This window comes from Nyctereutes procyonoides, unplaced genomic scaffold (genome assembly GCF_905146905.1).
Source record: "Nyctereutes procyonoides isolate TBG_1078 unplaced genomic scaffold, NYPRO_anot_genome, whole genome shotgun sequence".
NCBI lineage: Eukaryota > Metazoa > Chordata > Mammalia > Carnivora > Canidae > Nyctereutes > Nyctereutes procyonoides.
This window is the reverse complement of record NW_026575041.1, coordinates 15,760,830-15,768,816: the sequence shown is the minus strand read 5'-3', so window position 1 is coordinate 15,768,816 and position 7,987 is coordinate 15,760,830. Positions and strand designations below refer to the sequence as shown.

Below are 7,987 nucleotides of genomic sequence, written 5' to 3'. Positions count from 1 at the left end.
TCACCTTCAGAGCCATTTTAATGAGCCACGGGAAGTCTTACTCAATTTTATTATCCACTTTCCTCCTATTTTCTGATTTCCCAGGGCTCCACCAGAACATCAACTTTAGTCTCAGGAGTCAAGCTGAGGATTTTCTTTTTCTCTTTCTTTCTTTTTTTTTTTTGTTTTTTTGTTTTTGTTTTTGTTTTCATCAGACAGGTTGGATGGCTCCCTTAACTCCAACAGCTTTGGATGAAGTAATATATGACTCCATAGCATTAGGAGATGTTAAGTAGCCTGTGAACTGTATGACAGGAGCAGTAGAAGACTATAAGAGTGTTATCCAGAAGTTATTTTAGGAACTTTATTCAGATTTTTCTAATTTACCTCAATAAGCGAAGTTACATGGACATATCTATAACATTTATCATAATAATGCGTTTCTACTCCTACATATTCAAAATTATTTCTACCTTTTACTTCCCTATGTGTTGTGGTTCTCTGTCACATTCTTTCTGAAGAGCTCAAATCACATCATTAACCCTAGTATAACCACCCCACACTCCAAGGATGTATTAAAAACTCTAAATGGATAGAGAGAAAAGTTCTTATTCTGGGAAGACAATTACCCACCTCAATAATCTAGGACAAATCAAGCAGCAAAATTAGGGGAAGACCCTGGTTAGTTCTATCTGGTCACTAAGAGAAAAGCCAGTAGAAATGCTTTCTTGCTCTTTGCATAATAATACAGAGCCCCAAATTCAATTCTTAAGAAATAAGGAGCTGAGACACAGTTCTTAAGAAATAAGGAGCTGTCCAAGTGGACAAAGTGGGAGTGAGGGGCACAAGGAAAATACAAGTAATGATGGCTAGGCCAAAAGATAAAAAGTCCACATAAATTAAAGGAAAGATAACATAATAATTATGTTACTAAATGATGGTAACCAGCACCATCAGTTAATCCAATCTTCACATATGCAAAACACTGATAGAGGCAGATGCTAAATAAACAAAGGTAGGTATAGGAATATTAATGCCCAACAAGAAGTAATTTAAAATGAAATTAACTTACAGGCAAAAAGGTGTATTTTGAATTGATAAGAATTTACTCGGAAAATGGAACAGTCCTGAACTTATGTGTGCTTAACAATATGACTTCAAAACATATAAAGCAAAAACTCATATAAATATACACACACAAAAATTCCACAAGGAACCTTTTTAATATACTTAACTCACAAATACATCAAGAAGCCAAAAGAAAAAAAAGAAGAAATAGAATTTAGAGGAATCAAATAACATGAATACAATAAAAAAAATATCAAATGTAGTTAGAGCTTTATTCTTGTTAACAAATAATAGACATTCTTTTAGTCATCCATGAAATATTTATAAACATTAACCTTGGATTTGACCACAAAGAAAATCTTAACAAATCCCCAAAAGCAAAAATCATATAGTCTACATTCACTGGCTAAAAAAATGAATTTTGAAACTAAAAAAATATATGCAAAAGAAATGTTCATTTGGGATCTCTTCTCTAAGAGCTTTTTTAGGATGAAGAAAACTAAAATTACAATCTACTTTGAAATGTACGTTAGTGAAAACCCTGCAAATTAAAATCTGTGTAACCATTAAACAGTACTCCAAAGAAAATGTTTTATAATAAATGTGCACATTAAAAAGTGGACTGAGAATTAATTACACATTCTACTGAACATATTGAAAACTAAACAATAAAGACAATACAAATGCTGGTTAAATCAAGATTAATACAAGAAGGAAAATATCTGGGATGTCTGGGTGGCTCAGTTGGTTGAGTGTCCAACCCATGATTTTGGTTCAGGTCCTGATCTTGATAGGTCATAAGATGGAGCCCTGCAGCTGGCTCTGCACTCAGTGGGGAGTCACCTTGAAAGAATCTCTCCCTCAATCACTCCTCCCACCATCTCTCTATTTCAATTAAATAAACACATCTTTTTAAAAAAAGAATACAAATATCTAACAGAAAGTTAAAAGTTATCATTAAAACCAAGGTCTTCTAATTTGAAAAGACCAGTATAATGATGAACACATGTCAAATTTAATCAAGAGAGAAATCAAAATAATATTAGTAATAAGAAAGGAGTCACAGCTACATGTACAGAGAATATATGTAAGAAAACACTAGGTAAAACCTTTTACTAATCTAAAAATATGAAAATATAAAATTATCCAATTGAAACAAAAACAAGGGATGCCTGGGTGGCTCAGTGGTTGACAGTATACCTTCGGCTCAGGGTGTGATCCCAGAGTCCTGGGACCAAGTCCCACATCGGGCTCCCTGAAGGAGGCCTGCTTCTCTCTCTGCCTGTGTCTCCGCCTCTCTGTGTCCCTCATGAACAAATAAAATCTTTAAAAAAAAAAAAAAAGTAGAAAATGCAGATAAACCAAAAATGACAAAATATCATGAAAGAAATTTTTTAAATATCAAACCCTAAAAAGTGTATACCTAAATATTTTTCAGGTGAATTTTATTATGGAATATAAATATATAACTCATTTTATGAGGCTTTTATAACTTGGAACACAAATCAGACAAAGAAGGAAATAGTTATAGGCTATTCTTACAAACATAGATTTTAAAATCCCAAATAAACTATACATCAAGTTGTGAAATTTGATAAATTAGCAATACTTCATACCTAAATATAGTTTATCCTAAGATTTTAAGTGTTGTTCAATATTAGTAAATCTATTAACATAAGTTACTACATTAACATATTAAGAGAAAAATATAATCTATATAATAAATAAGATAAAAAACACTTGATAAGTTGACACCAATTCCTGATTAAAACAAAACAAAGTAGCAACTAAAACTGGAAGGAAATTTCCTCAGATGAGAAAAAAAAATCTATTAGAAACCTATAGCAAACATGCTATTGATAGAAAAATATTAGAAATCCCATTAAATCAGGAATGAGAAATGTTTGCCATATATACACAATTTCTAAAGTGACTATTATTAAAGTGTAAGCATTAGTTTTATTGAAACGAGTGGTTTTACTTGAGGCAACTACTTCTACCTGGACTGTTCTGGGCAAACCAAAACAGGCTCACTCTAACCCACTACTATGACACTTGAGAGATCCCTGGGTGGCTCAGCGGTTTAGCGCCTGCCTTTGGCCCAGGGCGTGATCCTGAAGTCCCAGGAGAGTCCCAGAATTCAGTCTCAGGATTGAGTCCCAGGATCGAGGCCCAGGATCGAGTCCCGCATCAGGCTCCCTGCATGGAGCCTGCTTCTCCCTCTGGCTGTGTCTCTGCCTCTCTCTCTTTGTATCTTTCATGAATAAAATCTTTAAAAAATAATAATATGACGCTTGAAGTGCTAGATAAAATTTAAATCAAGAAAGAGAAAGTAGACTTTAAAGAAAGAAGTAAATCTATTAGAAGATTCATCAACCTATAAAATCTAAAACAAGGAATAAAATACTAAATGTAATGTTATGAAAAGACAAAAAAAGGAAAAAATAGTGATGAGTTTATGACTGGGCAAGCAATTTCATGTCACATATTACTCATGAGCACTGTAAAATCTGCTAAACTAGTAGAGAAAATTAAAGACATAAACACAGTAACTTTTTAATTGTGGGAAAAACAAACAAACAAAAAAAAACAGTAAAGTGTCCCTGACAAAGAGGAAGGGGAAAGATGTAGGTGAGATCCATATCTTGGAACACTTCCCAAAGAGATAGCCAAAGAACAATAATTTAAAGGAGCAGTAGGAGCTGACCAGATGCATACAGAAGAAGAAAACATTTAGGCATAGGAAAGAGCACATCCATTGACACAACAAAGTGCATGATGTGTTCAGGAGTGCTCGCCATTAGTTTGATTTGACTAGAACTCCTTAGGAGAATTAAATGAGAAGTGAAGTACACAGGGTTTGGCACACAGAGTATGTTCCTTTAATGCTAGCTGCTGCAACAGCTATAGTTGTATAGTGATAGTAGTGTTAGATGTTAAGGTTTAATAAAGTACTACATAAAATATGGAACATGAAAATACACCAATGCAAATTTAGATATTGCTACTTTTATTCCTGAGCATTTATGCATCTAACAGGTGGTAAGGTGGTACATAAATTCAAACAATCAGAATTCAGAAGGATCCTACTCACTCATGATTCTCTTTCATGCACAAGCTTACAACTACTTACTATAGCAAATACCAGAACTAAATGTGAGAAAGAAGTTGATATAAATATTTACAACCAAATTAAATGAAAAGTAGATCACCTTTGGTTTGTAACTAATAAAAATAAAAAATATTCAACAAGAACAAAAAAGTGAGAGAAAATGTAACAGACATGGCATTCGAATCAGGATATTCAAAACTGGTGGTGCCTGGGTGGCTCATCTGGTTAAGCGCCTTTGTCTCGGGTCAGGATCTCAGGGTCCTAGGATTGAGCCCCATATGGAGAGCTTCCTGCTCAGCAAGGAGTAGGCTTCTCCCTCTCCTTTTGCCCCTCCCTCCAACTCCTGCACATGGACGCTCTCTCAGGATCGCAAATAAATAAATGAAATCTTAAAAAAAAAAAAAAAAAGAATATTTAACACTGGGGAGGGCAAAAAAGACAGCCTTTAGAAGAATACAAACTACATTGTATATGACTTGGGTCAAGAGCCTCCTGTTCTGCAGCTTCCTTCATTAAGACAATTCCCCTTCCCTAGACCTTCGTTTTCTCCTGGAAGCTGAAACAGTTGTCTTAAATCAACGTTTCTAAGGTTTTTAAGGTTATGCAAGGGCCTTCGTGTCTTTAACACAGTAGATACAACTGTTTTAACTTCTCTGTCCTTTTTTATCACAGCAATAACACAAGATCCACCCTCTCGAAAAAAAAATTAAGTGTATAATATGGTATTGTTAATTATAGGCACAATGTCGTACAGCAGATCTCTACATATTTTCATCTTGCGTTACTAAAACTTTATACCCAACGGATAGCAACGCCTCACTTCTCCCAATCCCTGCCCCTGGCAACCACCAATCTACTGAGTCCGACTATTTAAGATACCTCAGATAAGTGGAATCTTGCGGTGTCTGTCCATTTGTGACTAGATTATCTCAATTGGCAGGAGGTCCTCAGAGTTTACCCCGTTTGTTATTCAAGGAAGCATTTCCTTCCTTCTTCCGCTGGATAACATTCCACTGTATTTATAAACATTTTCTTTGTCCATCCATCTGTTGACTGGCATTTAGGTTGTTTCCACATCGTGGCTATTGTAAATAAGTTAAAAGAAATTAAATATTTAAGCCCATGTTATCCAACACCCTTCTAGAGGCCTGCTTTCTCCTCCCCCCCTCCCCTCTTTTCCTCCTTCCTTTTAAGAGAAGTCCGAGCCTTTACTGGCAAACAGGCTACAAAGCCCCCGCAGTCAGCGGCCGGGATGTCGGGCCAGCCGAGCTCCACAGCCTTGAAGGTGATGAACTCTCCCAGGTAGAGGCCAATCAACCCAGGCTTGTTTTCCACCTGGTTGAAGGCCAGGCCCTCGCAGAAGCCCACCTGGGGCGCTACGACGACCGCAGACTAGGCAGCCCCACAGCCGCGTCTTCAGCGCCCGGCCTCCTACCGGGCGGCGCCTCCTGGTGCGCTCTGCGCAGGCGCCGCAGCAGGCCCTCCGCTTCCGCTTCCGCTTCCGCTTCGGCTTCCGCTTCCGGCTTGGGCGGGTCCGCAGCCGGCGCCTCAGGCGGCCTAGGCCCTGCCCCGCGGCCGGCGGCGTCCGCGACGCTGGGTGCACGTGCGGTAGGTCAGCGGCGTGTACTGTTATTCGTTCTTAGCTGCCGCGTGGTTCTGACCCTCTCCCCTGCTCACGCCGCGCCTGCCACATTTCCTCAGAGCCAGTTCCAAACTGAACGTGTTTACTGCCAGTTTCACAGCAAAGGAGCAGTGCCGGGGAGGAGGGGAGAGGTGGGGAGAGGTGGGGAGAGGTGGGGGGAGGAGGGGGGAGGAGGGGGGAAGGGGGGAGGACGGGGTTGCCCCGTCCAGGTTCCCACCAGACCGGCGCCCGAGGGCTCGGAACGCGGACCCTCCGGCCCTCAGCGGAGGCCCCCAGCGCGCAGGCGAGGACACAGGCCGCCCGCCGAGGCTTTCCTGGACGCTTGTGTCAGGCGCAGAATGACTGGCCTTGGGCGGAGGATGGCAGCCTAGTGCACTGTTGTGCGGCCCTGCCTTGGTGGAGACCTCTAGAGCGCACCAGAGCCTCAGGCACGTGGGCAGAGCACCTTACCCTAGTGTGGGGAAGTCTCGGAGACGCCAGGCGCCCTGGGAAAAGCGAGGAGCGGAGGGGCAGCTGATAGGCGTGACATCTGTGGGTTCGGGACACCTGAAGTCGAGGCATCCCGTCGCTTTTGGTTTCGGTATGGACATGTCTGGTTTGGTTTACCTGAGAAACAAATCATGCACATGAGAAATGTAAGCAATTTGATCATTTTTTAAAAAACTGAATTTGAGAGTGCGCGAGCGCACGAGTTGGGGGGAGAGGGAGAAGCAGGGAGCCCGACACTGGGCTGGATCCCAGAACCCCGGGATCGGCACCTGAGCTGAAGGCACGCCCTTGCTGACTGAGCCACCCAGGCGCCCCGGCAATTCGATTATTTAAATTCCACATACACTTCTTAACACAGGTCCTAAAAGCAGGTTGTTTTTGTCATAATATGTAGTGTATTTCAACCTACCTTTATTTTTTGAGAGATACAGAGAGAGGGGCAGGGACACAGGCAGAGAGAGAAGCAGGTTCCACGCAGGGAGCCCGATGTGGGACTCGATCCCGGGATCACGACCAAAGGCAGCTGCCCAACCGCTGAGCCACCCAGGCGTCCCTCAACCTACCTTTATATTACATTTGACACCTAAGCTAAACGTGAAGCCTCATCCTGTTTTGTCATCAAAACATGGATTTTTCTTCCAAATACAATTTAGAGTAAATTTTAAGTGTTTTTGATAAATGGTAAAGAGTTGAAATTTGTCTTTATATATATGTAATTCATTCAAACAACAAATACTTAATGGGAGCCTGCTACGTGTCGGGGCACTTTTCTACATTCTGAGAGGTCCAGTGATGAACAAAACAAAAGTTATGTTTACATGGGCCTTACTTTTTCTTATTTATATAAATGTGTGTGTTGGTGGAAGAGACAAAAAATTTAAAGCAAAGTCTAGCATATATTAGTAATAAGTGCTGTGGAGAAAAAAAAAAATTGAAGGAGAAAAATGCAGGACCGGGGAGTAATTTTAAAGAAGTTCATCAGGAAAGATTATACTTCTAGGTAATATCTGAGCAAAGACTTGAAGGAGGTTCAGAAGCAAATCAGAACATATCTGGGGAAGAATACAACAGGCAGAAGAAATGATAAATGCAAAGATCCTGCAGAAGGAACAAGTCTGAAAATTTTAGGAACTGCAACTCAAATGTAGTGGAGGGGCTGATCTGGAGTAGCTGCTGATGTCAGTAAGCCTGGAGTCAACTCCTATAGAGCCTTGCATGCCATAATAAGGAGGTTGGCTTTTACTCTTAGGGTTTTTAGCAGAAGAATAACTTATAGTTTATTTTAAGAGGATTGGTCTGGAAGCCCTGAAATAAATTTTTAGGAGGCAGAGTTAGAAAGCAGAGAGGCTGTTAAACTATTGCACTTGACAGACAAGAAACTGATAGTGACTTGCAGACTGTGGTGGTAGCAGTGGAGATCGCGAGAAGGGGTCATAATTTCTGTATATGTCTAGGATGGACTCATCAAGATTTGTTGATGGACTCAAAGTGGGCTACTAAAGAAAGAATGGTTGAGGGGCAGCCGGGATGGCTCAACGGTTTAGCGCCACCTTCAGCCCAGGGCCTGATCCTGGAGGCCTGGGATCCAGTCCCACATTGGGCTCCCTGCATGGGGCCTGCTTCTCCCTCTGCCTGTGTCTCTGTCTCTGCCTCTGTGTGTTTGTGTGTCTCATGAAGAAATAATAAAATCTTTAAAA

General features: G+C 40.7%; 2 long non-coding RNA genes across 2 annotated transcripts in view; both read right to left on the bottom strand.

Moving 5' to 3' along the window:
• Positions 1-3,621: 3,621 nt before the first annotated feature.
• Positions 3,622-5,731, bottom strand: LOC129506786 (uncharacterized). The gene is made up of 3 exons (XR_008663859.1): positions 5,528-5,731; positions 5,039-5,241; positions 3,622-4,547 (listed from the first exon to the last, which is right to left on the bottom strand). It is a non-coding gene; the product is annotated as an uncharacterized LOC129506786 (long non-coding RNA).
• Positions 5,732-6,124: 393 nt separating this feature from the next.
• LOC129506676 (uncharacterized) overlaps positions 6,125-7,987 on the bottom strand; it is a 156,414-nt gene continuing 154,551 nt past the window's right edge. Inside the window, exon 4 of the long non-coding RNA XR_008663850.1 lies at positions 6,125-6,407. This is a non-coding gene — a long non-coding RNA (uncharacterized LOC129506676). The remainder of the gene's footprint in view (positions 6,408-7,987) is intronic.